Source organism: Camelus dromedarius, unplaced genomic scaffold (genome assembly GCF_036321535.1).
Source record: "Camelus dromedarius isolate mCamDro1 unplaced genomic scaffold, mCamDro1.pat HAP1_SCAFFOLD_114, whole genome shotgun sequence".
In the NCBI taxonomy this organism is placed as follows: Eukaryota; Metazoa; Chordata; class Mammalia; order Artiodactyla; family Camelidae; genus Camelus; species Camelus dromedarius.
In genome coordinates this window covers 3,210,573-3,223,500 of record NW_026989787.1, presented here as the reverse complement: position 1 = coordinate 3,223,500, position 12,928 = coordinate 3,210,573, and positions in this window count along the sequence as shown.

Genomic DNA, 12,928 nt, shown 5'->3' with positions numbered 1-12,928 from the left:
ATGTGAACATTTTAAATCAGTTACCGAGCTTCCTGGGAAATCTGCAGAGTGTTTTGCACTTTATCTTGAAGTCATCAAAATAAAGCTAACAAGTATCACTGCAAGTCTTTCCAAGCACAGGACACAAATATCTAACTATTCCTGCTTCACTAAAGACCCAGTATTGACAGGGATTTAAGGTTTCTGCCTGGGGAGAGGGGGAGGGTATAGCTCAGTGGTAGAGTGCGTGCTTAGCATGCACGAGGTTCTGGGTTCTATCCCCAGTACCCCCATTAAAATAAACAAACCAACACACCTAATTACCCTTTCCAAAAAAGAAAAAACAAACAAAAAATAGTAAATTAAAAAAAATTTCTTCCCATCAATACCTGATGAGAGAAGTACACTTTTTAGGCTTAATAAACAGCATCAATACCCTGCAGCTGTAATGGAACAAGTTAAAACTGAGGTTGTTAAGGTGGACCCCAACGTGATATCAGTGGTATCTTTATAAAAAGGGGGAATTTGGGGACAGACACCTCTACAGGGAGAGCACCCTGGGAGCATGAAGACAGCCATTTACAAGCCAAGAAGAGAGGCCTAGAACAGATCATTTTCTCCCAGGTTTCACAAGGAACCAACCCTGCCAACACTTGACTTTGGACTTGCAGCTTCTAGAACTGTGAGCCAATGAATTTCTGTTTTTTAAGACATTCAGTTTATAGTATTTTGTTATGGCAGCCCTAGCAAACTAATAAAAACCTTATTTTTAAAATACCATAATTTTCATTTTGTTTTAATTTATCGCAAACAAAAGGCTAATCTAATATCTAAAGAAGTTATAGAAACTGATAAAAGACTAACAGTTCAACCAAAAATGAGAAACAGATGTGAAGAGTTCATACAAAAAGAAATACAAATGGTTCCTAAGAGAATGAGACAGTATGAAATCTGACTCACAGGACAACTACACTGAGACATCACTTTTCATTCAGCTTAGGAAAATAACAAAATAGCAAAATGGGTAGCACACTATTATTGAGGATTTATTATTTATTTATTTATTTATTTATTTATTTATTTATTTATTTATTTACATTTTTTATTGATTTATAATCATTTTACAATGTTGTGTCAAATTCCAGTGTTCACCACAATTTTTCAGTTATTCATGGACATATACACACTCATTGTCACATTTTTTTCTCTGTGAGCTACCACAAGATCTTGTGTATATTTCCCTGTGCTATACAGTATAATCCTCTTTATCTATTCTACAGTTTTGAAATCCTAGTCAACCCCTTTCCACCCCCCACCCCCTTGGCAAACACAAGTTTATATTCTATGTCTGTCAGTCTGTTTCTGTTTTGTATTTATGCTTTGTTTGTTTGTTTGTTTGTTATTAGATTCCACATATGAGCGATCTCATATGGTATTTTTCTTTCTCTTTCTGGCTTACTTCACTTAGAATGACATTCTCCAGGAGCATCCATGTTGCTGCAAATGGCGTTATGTTGTCGGTTTTTATGGCTGAGTAGTATTCCATTGTAGAAACATACCACCTCTTCTTTATCCAGTCATCCATTGATGGACATTTAGGCTGTCTCCATGTCTTGGCTATTGTAAATAGTGCTGTTATGAACATTGGGGTGCAGGTGTCATCCTGAAGTAGGGTTCCTTCTGGATATATGTCCAGGAGTGGGATTCCTGGGTCATATGGTAAGTCTATTTCTAGTCTTTTGAGGAATCTCCAAACTGTTTTCCACAGTGGCTGCACCAAACTGCATTCCCACCAGCAGTGTAGGAGGGTTCCCCTTTCTCCACAGCCTCTCCAGCATTTGTCATTTGTGGATTTTTGAATGATGGCCATTCTGACTGGTGTGAGATGATACTTCATTGTAGTTTTGATTTGCATTTCTCTGATAATTAGTGATACTGAGCATTTTCTCACGTGCCTATAGATCATTTGTATGTCTTCCTTGGAGAATTGCTTGTTTAGGTCTTCTGCCCGTTTTTGGATTGGGTTGTTTGGTTGTTTCTTATTAAGTAGTATGAGCTACTTATATATTCTAGAGAGCAAGCCTTTGTCGGTTTCACTGGCAAAATTTTTTTCCCATTCCGTAGGTTGCCTTTTTGTTTTACTTATGGTTTCCTTTGATGTGCAGAAGCTTGTAAGTTTCATTAGGTCCCATTTGTTTATTCTTGCTTTTATTTCTATTGCTTGAGTAGACTGTTCTAGGAGAACATTTTTGAGATGTATATCAGATAATGTTTTGCCTATATTTTCTTCTAAGAGGTTTATTGTATCTTGTCTTATGTTTAAGTGTTTGATCCATTTTGAGTTTATTTTTGTGTATGGTGTAATGGAGTGTTCTAGCTTCATTGCTTTACATGCTGCTGTCCAGTTTTCCCAACACTATTTGCTGAAGAGACTGTCTTTTTTCCATTGTATATTCTTGCCTCCTTTGTTGAAGATTAGTTGACCAAAATTTTATGGGTTCATTTCTGGGCTCTATTCTGTTCCATTGGTCCATATGTCTGTTTTTGTACCAATACCATGCAGTCTTGATGATTGTAGCTCTATAGTATTGTCAGAAGACTGGGAGAGTTATTCCTCCAGCCTCTCTCTTTCTCTTCAGTAATGCTTTGACAATTCTAGGTCTTTGATGGTTCCATATTAATTTTATTATGATTTGTCCTAGTTCTGTGAAATATGTCCTGGGTAATTTGATAGGGATTGCATTCAATCTGTAGATTGCCTTGGGCAGTGTGACCATTTTAACAATATTGATTTTTCCAATCCAAGAGCATGGGATATTTTTTCACTTTTTAAAGTCTTCTTTAATTTCTTTATTCAATGATTTATAATTTTCTGTGTATAATTTTTTCACCTCCTTGGTTAGATTTATTCCTAGGTATTTTATTACTTTGGGTGCTATTTTAAAGGGGATTGTTTCTTTACTTTCTTTTCTTGTTGATTCATCATTAGTGTAAAGAAATGCAACTGATTTTTGAATTTAATCTTGTAACCTGTTACCTTGCTCAATTCTTCAATCAGCTCTAGTAGTTTTTGTGTGGAACTTTTAGGTTTTTCTATATGTAGTATCATGTCATCTGCACATAGTGACACTTTTACCTCTTCTTTTCCAATTTGGATCCCTTTTATTTCTCTCTCTTGCCTGATTGCTGTGGCCAGGACTTCCAAGACTATGTTGAATAGGAGTGGTGATAGTGGGCATCCTTGTCTTGTCCCAGATTTTAGTGGGAAGCCTTTGAGTTTTTCACCATTGAGTACTATGCTGGCTGTATGTCATATATAGCTTTTATTATGTTGAGATATGTTCCCTCTATACCCACTTTGGTGAGAATTTTTATCATAAATGGGTGTTGAATTTTATCAAATGCTTTTTCTGCATCAATTGAGATGATCATGTGGTTTTTGTCCTTTCTATTGTTGATGTGATGTATTACATTGATTGGTTTGTGTATGTTGAACCACCCTTGTGTCCCTGGGATGAACCCCACTTGGTCATGATGTATAATCTTTTTTATGTGCTGTTGGATTCTATTTGCTGATGTTTTGGTGAGGGTTTTGGCATCTATGTTCATCAGTGATATTGGCCTATAATTCTCTTTTTTGGTAGTGTCTTTGCCTGGTTTTGGTATCAGAGTGAATTTGGCTTCATAGAATGAATTTGGGGGTATTCCCTCCTTTTCAATCCTCTGGAAGAGTTTGAGAAGGACTGGTATGAGTTCTTCTTTGTACGTTTGGTAGAATTCTCCAGTGAAGCTGTCTGGTCCTGGACTTTTATTTGTAGGGAGGATTTTTATTGCTAATTTGATTTCATTTTTAGTGATCAGTTTGTTGAAGTGGTCAGTTTTTTCTTGATTCAGTCTTGCTGGGCTGTATGTTTACAGAAACTTGTCCATCTCCTCTAGGTTATCCATTTTCATTCCATATAGTTTTTCATAATATTCTGGTATGCTATTCTGTATTTCTTTTTTACTTGTAATTTCTCCATTTTCCTTTCTTATTTTGTTAATTTGTGCTCTTTTTTCTTCTTTGTGAATTTGGCCAGAAGTTTGTTGATTTTATTTACTTTTTCAAAAAACCAGATTTTGGTTTGATTAATTTTTCTATGGTTTTTAAAATCTCTATTTATTTCCTCCCTGATCTTTATAATTTCCTTCCTTCTACTGCCTTTTGGGGTGTTTTGTTCTTCTTTTTCTAATTCTTTTAGTTTGTGGATTAAGTTGTTTATTTTGAGATTGTTCTTTTTGGGGGAAGGCCTGCATCACTATAAACTTCCCTCTTAGCACTGCCTTTGTTGTGTCTCATAAATTTTGTGTGGTTGTGCTTTCATTTTCATTTGCCTCAAGGTAATTTTTAATTTCAACTTTGATTTCCTCATTGACCCATTGGTTTTTTAATAGCATATTGTTTAATTTCCATGCTTTCCTTTTTTCTCCTTTGTGTCTCTGTTGTTGATTTCACTTTCATGGCATTGTGGTCAGTAAAGATGCTTGAGATAATTTCTATCTTCTTAAAATTGTTGAGTTTTGTGCCCAAGTACATGATCAATCCTAGAAAATGTTCCATGTGCACTTGAAAAGAATGTATATCCTATTTTTGGGGGTGTAATGCTCTGAGAATATCCACCAAATCTAAGTTTTCTATTGTATTATTTAGTTTCTCTGTTGCCTTATTTATTTTCTGTCTAGAAGATCTATCTAGTGATGTTAATGTGGTTTTAAAATCTCCAACTATGATTGTATTCCCATCAATATCCCCCTTTATCTCTGTTAGTAATTGTTTTATTTATTTACGTGCTCCTATATTGGGTGCATATATATTAATGTGTGGAATATCCTCATATTGTATCACTCCTTAATCATTATAAAATGTCCTTCTTTATCTTTCTTTATGGCCTTTGTTTTAAAGTCTATTTTGTCTGAAATCAGTATTGCAACACCTGCTTTTCTGGCTTTTCCATTTGCATGAGATATCCTTTTCCATCCTTTCACTCTCAATCTATATGTGTCCTTCTCCTTAAAGTGGGTCTCTTGTATGCAGCATATTGAAGGTTCTTGCTTTATTATCCAGTCTGCCACTCTGTGTCTTTTGACAGGAGCATTTAGTCCATTCACATTTACAGCAATTAATGATAGATGTGTGTTTATTGCCATTTTGAACTTATCTTTGAGTTGATTTGGTATTTCCTCTTTGTTCCTTTCTTCTTCCTTCTGTGGTTTGGTAATTTTCCTTTGTATTATCATGGATTTTTTTAGTTTTTGTGACTCCCTTATAAGTTTTTGGCTTGTGGTTACCCTTTTCTGTAAGTCCTTAGCCCATTAGTATATTCGAACTCATCCTACTGAAAACAAAAATTTTTAAAAGAAAGAAAAAAATACTCTATATTTTCTTGCTTCCATCTCCCACTCTTAATGATTTAGATGTCTTCTTTTAAAATTTCGTGTTTATTTTATTTGTAATTCATGAGTTATCACCTTTCCAGTTAGGAGATTCTCATTTCTGTAGCATCCTGATGCTTTTCTATTTAGAGTATACCTTTCAATATTTCTTTTAGCATGGGTTTAGTGTTGCTAAACTCTTTTACTTTTTGCTTGTCTGTGAAATTCTTTTTCTCTCCTTCTATCCTAAAGGATAGCCTTGCTGTATAAAGTATCCTAGGCTGCATCTTTTTTTCATTCAGGACTTTGAATATACCTTGCCACTCCCTTCTGGCCTGTAGTGTTTGTGTAGAGAAATTAGCTGAGAGCGTTATGGGGTTTCCCTTGTAATTCATTCTTTGTTTTTCTCTTGCTGCCTTTAGGATCATTTCTTTATCCTTGACTCTGGCCATCTTGATTATGATGTCTTGGTGTGGGTCTGTTTGGGTTTTTCCTGTTTGGGACTCTCTGAGCTTCCTGTACTTGGATATCTGATTCCTTCTTTAAGTTTGGGAAGATTTCATTCATGATTTCTACCAATACCTTTTCAATCCCCTTTGATCTTTCTTCCCCTTCTGGGACCCGTATTATATGAAGATTAGCACACTTTATATTATCCCATAGGTCCCTTATGTTGTTTTCATTTGTTTTTATTTGTTTATCTCATAGCTGTTCTGAGTGGGTGCTTTCTGTTGTCCTGTCTTCTAGCTCACTTATTCTTTCCTCTACATTTTCTACTCTGCTTTGCACAGCATTTAGATCAGTTCTCACCTCAGCCAATGAGTTTACCAGTTCTACTTGGCTCTTCTTTATAGCTTCCATTTCATTTTTGACATATTTTATATATCTAAACATTATCTCTTTTAGTTCCTTCAGTACTTTGAACACTCCTTTTTTGAAATCTTGATCTAGTAGGGTATTGATGTCTATTTCATTGATCATTCTTTCAGGGGATTTCTCTTGTTCTTTTAATTGGGAATGGTTTCTCTGCTTCTTCATCTTGCTCATACCTCTCTGGCACTGTGGCTTATGGAGTATCAGTTATCTATTGTGGTCCTTAAGGAGTTTATTTATTTATCTATCTAATGCCTATGTAGGTATAAAACATATTTTTGGCCCCTCTGTCTTTTGAAGAGGACGATGTTCTGTCGGAGTTCCTCAGGTGCTCTGGTTGGCTGAGTGGGTCTGTGGATGTGAGTCTTGGTGTATTTGTGGGAGAGGGTGAGCTACGAGCATCCTTCCACTCTGCCATCTTGGCCTCCTCCATGAAAATGACTATTGGCAGCAAGCTTTAGTGCTCTCCATGTGAGCTCTTCATAGGGCTATTTGACATGGGTAGATCCTTTTTAAAATTGTGCTTTAAAAGGGCAGAAAGTAGATCAGAGGTTTCCAGGACTTGGAAAAATATTGCAAGTTTATCCTCTGGAGGTCAGCAGCGTGGAAACGCACCGTTCCCTGGGCAACACCATTTTCCAGAATTGTCGTCTTTTTATTTTTTTGAATAATGGAGGATTTCTTTTGTCATAGAAATCTAGAACTACTCATCAAGAGAGATGCCTGAATGTTTCATCTTAAGGCCACAGTCTAGACATAGAAGCCAATTCTTCTTGTAAAGTAAAATCAAAGTCAACAATACCAGCCCCCTAGTCTGACTGCAGTCTCAGGGCACCTGCCTAAAAGCACCCACACTTATCAGTCTGCTTTGGCTGGTCCTGCAGCACCCACTCACTGAGTGAAGAGCCCCATGTGCCGTCCTGACCCAGAGTCGTAACTTCTTCAGAAAGAGGAGACATACTTGTCTGTCACAGCCAGAACCTCTCTGCCTGAAAGTTGTCTGCTCTCCACCTCCTTGTTCCAGCACAGCTCAAATGATGTGGTCATGACGGCTGACAGACTTCAACAGAACAGGGTCTATCCTCAGCCCCACCTGCAGCAGCTTTGAGATCTGCCCCAATTTCTTTGGGACCCTTAATATTTCATTGCTCATCACAACCTTCTGCCCCCGAGACCACTGGGTGTGTTTTCAAAGGCCAGCCCTGTGTCTTTTCTCTCTTCTTTGGAGAATTGCCTTTAGGCTCCTGGAGTCACTATGCTCAAGTGCACAGAGAGCCAGAAGATTCCTGGGAATCTACAGTTTACATCCTCACCATTCTCCTGGTGGAGCTCTCCTGTCTTGGGTCAGGACCACCCTGGGATGCAACTTCTGCCCCTATGGAATCAGGGCAATGCTACCCTTGGTGGGGCCTTTGTCTGTGATCACACCCTTGAGTGGCTTCCTGCCCTTCTCTGACCTGCTTCTCTCTGTCCTTTACTGATTTCTCCTGGGTGCACTTTGCTAATAAGTCACATGCACCCAAATCCTTGTCCTGAGGTCTGCCTGTTTGGAACCTGACCTAAGACATGGGCATTGATGGGAGATTGGGGCTGCCTCTGTGAAGAGTTCGTGTTATCTAAGACACAGATGTCCAGCCATGGGGTGGGGAGGGGGGAAGTAAAAGACTCAGCTTCTAATCATGGAAACAGTCAGACGATAGAACTTGATGGCTATGGTCACAGGCTTTATCAGGCAAACCCATGTTGCTGTCCTGGCTCTGTCACTTACCCTCTACCTGTAGCTTTGGGCAATTTGCTTACCCTCTTTAGATCTGAGTTTTCTCCTCTGAAAAATAGAGATAATTGTCACACATGCTCTGCGGGATGGTTGTGAGCGTGAAGGAAGCACGTGCGTGTGTAGTGCTGGGCACGTGCTGGCACATGGCAAGTACCCAGTGCGTACTGGCCCAGCTTATGGTTTGGTTCAAGCTGTCATTGTTCTTTGGCTTGTGCTCTGTCCCCAACTTGTAACTGTGTGTGCCAATGTCATTGTCTCCCCTGGTGGCCAGTTGTCATTTCTACGTGGGGAGGGTAGAGTCAGGAGGGAGAATTCCTCTTCTTTCTCAGGAACAGAAAAAATATTTAAGCAGTCTTGACTGTAATTTGGCTTTTGATCGATTATCTGTAACATGATTGATGATGCCTGTGTGGCATCGGTTGTTAACCATTTTTAACGTTGCCCTTGTCTGGGGAACTCCTGATGAGTCAAACTGAGAAGATAGTTTGCCTTTGATTTGACACAGTCTTTGAGAAAGTAAGAAGAAAAGACTGTAGGGGTTGAAAGTAGGAACTGATAGGCCTCTGGAACCTTCTGTGGACCAGTCATTATCTCATTGAATCCTCCAAGTCATACAAGGTTGGGAATATGACCCTTATTTCCCAGCTGAGGAAGCCAAGAGCTGTAAAATAATTTGTGTAGAATCAAATAACCAAGTAACTGGGAGTGACAGGTGTTACTCAGGTTAGCAAGTGGTGGAGCAGAATTACAGCATAAGGCTTGTTTTTCTAAATTTCCTGCCTTTTTTTTTTTTTTCAGCACAAAGGGTTAAATGAAGACACTGAAATTATTCAGTAAAATTCAATGGGAGTGGGGTGAAACTTGGGCATTGAGAATATAATAAAAATCACAGAAGCTCTTAAAGTAATAGTTGGAATGGAAGATCTCACAGTCCCTCGAAGCTCAAAGAATTTGTGCCTATGGAAGACACCTTCTAGGTGCAAATGCAGAACTCTCAGAAGCTTCTTAGGACCTTTCCTCCTGCTGTCACAGCCTCTGGAACCACCAGAATTGGATTCTCCTTACTAAATACAGGAACAGTCACATCCCTGGGGCACTGACGGGGTGTCTGTTCACAGAGGCAGCAGGTGTCCATTTTGTGGCTGGGTGTTTGGCGATGAGGCAGCATGCTGTGGGGATACTCACTGGGGCTTTGACATAAAACAGACCCAGGCTCAAATTCTGGCCCAGCCAATCAGCAGAGATGGCCCCTTGGGCACTGTCTGTCTCACTCTGTTTTCTCATCAGAGGGACGTATCTGAAGGTATTACATCAAGCACATGCTTCACAGTGCTTTGCTCCTGTCATGGTTCATGCTTCCCCACTTTGCTGTTTGGGGAACAAACGTTCTTTGTGGATTTTGTTCAAGGATCACCTTTTGTGGTCCTCCCACAAGCCAAGCTAGCTGATTTTCTCTCTCTCTCTCTCTCTTTATTCTGTCTCAGTAGAAAACTGTGAATATGTTGATTAAGGCACTTGTCACATTGTGTCATAATAATCTGTTTAAAAATCTGTGTCTGTAAGAAATCCTTTGGCTGCAAGTAACAATCAAATTCCAACTGGCTTTTTGGATGAGGAAATTGCTTATGTCAAGGGATGTAAAGCTAGAAGGAACTAGACTCCATCTCGGAGTTTAAGAGGTGCAATCAAGGGATAGAGGGGACAGAGTGGTTTTAAAATATGAATAGAAACTCTTTGGCACGCCGCTCTTCAAAAGGTAGAGTATAAATCCCTGTCCTTGAGTGCAAGTTCCTCTAGATCCTCATGGTCCTCATCTGTCTAATGGGGTAATGCTCACACTCACCTCCTGGGGTTATTATCAGTAGAGTGAGGTCAGGCTGGTAGCATGCCTCGGGGGAGACAGTGTTTCCAGGAATTTTGATGGTCATTCTGCACCCACAGGGACTCAGCTGTTGGTCAAGTAAGTTTGGGAATCTCTGAGTTAAGCTGGTTGGCTGTAGGATTACTCAGAGCCTTGAATAAGCTAATCTTCCTTGCACCCATCTAAGGAAGGCATATTATCAAGTGGCATTTCTTTGGTACATTTGACCCTAGAGTCCTACTTTTGAGGGCATTTTATGGGCCTGTGTCCACTGCCTTAGCTCTGTGTTAGGGAAGCCACCTGTGGCCACCCGTGTCCTGTGGTGGGTCCGTGGCTGGCACCTCTCCTGTTTGAGGTGGAGGGCAGGCCCTGTGCAGTGAGTGGAGCCCCACCTTTCCTCCTGCCCTGTGTGAATTCTGGGCTGAGTAGACTTAGCAGTGGCCTCACCTGTACCTCCCTTGTCTCCCATAGTGCACAGGGGCTCATAGTCTCAAGACTGCCCTGGGCATCTGGTGCCACGCTGTGGAAATGCACCTGGCAGGTGGCCCTGAGGGGCCCGGGTACACATCATACTCTTCTTACCACCTGTGTCTTGCAGCTCCATTTGTTAACAAAACAAAAGCCCCTGGAAATTCAGCTCAAGGATGACATGATCACCTTTAAGTAAAAGGCACCTTTAAAATCCATATGCCAGATGAGGTGCTTCCTGAGTGGACACTGTCATGGAGAACCCATCTTTAGCTTCCTTAGCTCCCAGGGTAGCTGATGGGCATCAGGGCGGAAGAGGGCACTGACACAGATAGGATAGCACACAGCCACTCCCCGCCATTCCTCCCAAGTTTCTGTTTTCCTCCCCCAGAGAAAACAACCATTTCTCCTGGCTTTGAGATTGTGCTGCAGCACCCTTTCTGTGGTGGGTTCTGGCCTCCTTTGTCCCTGGCTGTCCCAGTGAGGCTGCATCTGTTTTTAAAAAATTTAATTTAATTTTGAAATATAGTCAGTTTTTTAATGTTGCATTAATTTCTGGTTTACAGCCTAGTGACTCAGTTATACATATACATATATATATATATATATATATATATATATATATATATATATATATATATATATTCCTTTTCATATTCTTTTTCATTATGGGTTACTACAAGATATTGAATATAATTTCCTGGGCTAACAACAAGGTTAGCTAATTTATTTTATTTGTGTGTGTTCTTTTTTGCTTTTTTTTTTTAGTTTGGGGAGGCAATCAGGTTTATTTATATATATATATACATACATACACACACACACACACACACACACACACATTTATATACATATATATATTTAATTGTAGCACTGGAGATGGAACCCAGGACTTCGTGCATGCTAGGCACATTACCACTGAGCTATATCCTCCCCCATATTTTACTTTTTTTAAATTGAAGTATAGTCAGTTTACAATGTTGTGTCAGTTTGTGGTGTAATGTTTCAGTCATTCATATATGTAACATATATTCATTTTCATATTATTTTTCATTATAGGTTACTACAAGATATTGAATGTAGTTCCCTGTGCTCTACAGTAGAAACTTGTTTATCTATTTATATATAGTATCTGCGAATCTCAGACTCCCAGCTTACCCCTTCCTGCCCCCTTTCCCCCTCTAGTAAGCATAGTTTGTTTTCTATGTCCATGAGCCTGTTTCTGTTTTGGGAAGCTCCTTCTTAAGGCAGAAAAAGCTATGGGTGAAGGAAGGGAAGCCTGTTGGGCCGAGGATTCAGACTCAGGGTTTATCTGCCCCGGCCCCACAGCTTTGGTACCCATAGTGTGGAGTTAGTTTGGGATTCCCAGGGCTGTTGGGCGATCTTGGGATGAGCAGAGCCTCTGAGTGGCAGTTCTTGATCTATTTTGGGGAGCAGGTAGAATCTTTGATTCCTCTCCCCAGAGAAACACAAGCCAGACTGACACACATATAGTAGGCCTGGCATTTCGGGTAAAATCCCTTAGATTAGGGCACTATGAGTCTGCTCTCTTCTCATTTCCATTTTGGAGTCCCTGTTTGGTGTTGCCTTCCTTCCTTTTAGGGCTGCATTCGTGCCTGTGCCCAAGACAGTGGGGATGAGACACAGGAATGACCAACCAGCTCCTCCATCTGTGATCCCCCATCCTGGTGATGACAGCACAGGTGACAGGGACCAGAGCATGAGCTTCCCATGCCCAGAGCCTGGGATGGGGCAAGTCAGGCAGGGCTGGAGGGTGGGGGGTGGGGAGGAGAGGAAAGGGATGGGGACGGAAGAGGAGAGAATTTGGGGAGGAGGAAGAGGGAAGAAGGAGAGGATGGAGGGGGTGAGGAAAGAGACCCGAGAGAAAGGGGGAGGGGAGGGACAGGTGGGAGGCGAGGGGCAGAGGGAGCAAGGGTCCCTGACTAGGGGGCATTCAGCACAGGGTGATATGTGAGTGACGCCCAGTGACTTAAGAGGGAAGACATTGGCCTGAAAGGGAGGGAGACAGAAAGCCGGGCTTTTCAATATGAGCATTCATGTCGCTGTGACAGTGGTCACTTACCACGCCCTGAACGGGAGCTCAGGGCCCAGTGCTGCCGCCAAAGGCCTCCGGGTAAAGTTTTACCTGAGTGTGAAAGGGGCGGGGGCCTGGCCGAGCAGCAGCTCCTGGAGCTTCCGGGGCTGCGGGGGTGGCCCCCCCAGGGCTGGATGTTTGGAGCAGAAAGACTTTGGCACCAGAAGAGGGGACACAGGACAGGTTGTTTCCAGATGGGGGACCCCTCCAGGCATCCCTGGCCATTGGAGGAAGGGATTGCTTCATACAGGGGCCTGGAAATACCTTCTCCAGCCACCCTTTCCCCATTCAGTGTTGTGAGCCTGCCAGGGGGTGAGAGAGAGGGCAAGTTGGGGAGCCTATCTGGGCAAGTGATGTCACTGGTACCAGTTCAAGTTCTTAGAAAAAGATATTGTTTCATACTTACCACGTGTAGGTCATGTATAGATTTTTAATGAGGGTGACCCTCCCTGTTTGCTGTCCG